Source organism: Herpailurus yagouaroundi, unplaced genomic scaffold (genome assembly GCF_014898765.1).
Source record: "Herpailurus yagouaroundi ecotype Mexico unplaced genomic scaffold, PumYag 221, whole genome shotgun sequence".
Taxonomy (NCBI): domain Eukaryota; kingdom Metazoa; phylum Chordata; class Mammalia; order Carnivora; family Felidae; genus Herpailurus; species Herpailurus yagouaroundi.
The window spans coordinates 601,955-603,320 of NW_024412452.1; positions in this window are offsets into that span (position 1 = coordinate 601,955).

The window sequence follows — 1,366 nt, forward strand, 5'->3', positions numbered from 1 at the left end:
GAGGGGCAGAGAGAAGGGGAGACACAGAATCCAAAGCAGGCTCCAGGCTCTGAGCTGTCAGCACAGAGCCCGATGCGGGGCTCAAACTCACAAACCGCGAGATCATGACCTGAGCCAAAGTCAAGACGCTTAACCAACTGAGCCACCCAGGCGCCCCCTGATATTTTTTTAAGTCCTGTTTCTTACTATTTACCCATATGAATTGTTAAGCCATTGCAAAACAGGACTTCAAGAGGTATGCGTAGGCTTTGCCCATTCTTTGACACTGCAGTCCCACTTCAAGACATTTAGCCTATCTGAATCATGATACATGTAAAGATTTTAGATACAAGGATGTTTATCATAATGTTCTTTTTTTTAAAAAAAGTTTTTGTGTGTTTTAATATTTATTTATTTTTGAGAGAGAGAGAGTGAGTCAAGCAGGGGAGGGGCAAAGAGAGGGAGACAGAATCCGAAGCAGGCTTCAGGCTCCAGGCTCCGAGCTGTCAGCAGAGAGCCTGACGCAGGTCTGGAACTCCCGAACCTTGAGATCATGACCCAAGCTGAAGTCGGAGGCTTAAGAGACTGAGTCACCCAGGTGCCCCCTTTACGTTGTTTTTTAATATTTAAAACTGAAGACAAAGTTATTATGCTTTATATAAAACCAAAGCAGCTAGAAATATATCTGTGGTACATTTTCAGTGAAAAAAGCAGGTTTCAAAATATATTCTGGTCATTTTCTAAATGATGCCTTTTCTAAATGGCATGATGCCATTCTTTTTTCTTTCTTTCTCTTTCTTTCTTTCTTTCTTTCTTTCTTTCTTTCTTTCTTTCTTTCTTTCTTTCGCAAAGACTGGATAGATCCCAGATTCTTAATATGGTTATGAGAGGGGGCAATATAAATGATGTACATTTTTGTTCAATACATATTTTTTAATGTTTATTTTTGAGAGAGAGAGTGTGTGTGCAGGGGAGAAAGAGGGGCAAAGAGAGATGGAGAGAGAGCCCCAAGTGGGGGCTTGATCCCATAACTCTGGGATCATGACCTGAGATGAAATGAAGAGTCGGACGCTTAACTAAGCTACCCAGGTGCTCCTGTTCAACATATGCATATTTATTGAGAGTCTTCTGTGTCCACCAAAGACACAAGGATGAGAAAGAAAACCATATTCCCATTCTCAAGTTGTTCACATTCTGTGACAAAATGAATTGAATTGAACTGGTGTTCTGATAAGTGTCAAGAGTATTTTGAGAGCATATGATACAAATGTGAAGGGCCTTTTCCCCCTTAGTTTTGAAATTTTCTATAACGAACATAGACTAGCTTCGTAAACTTTTTTTCTTTTTTTTTTTTTTGAGAGAGAGCGCGTGAGAGAGAGAGAGAGAG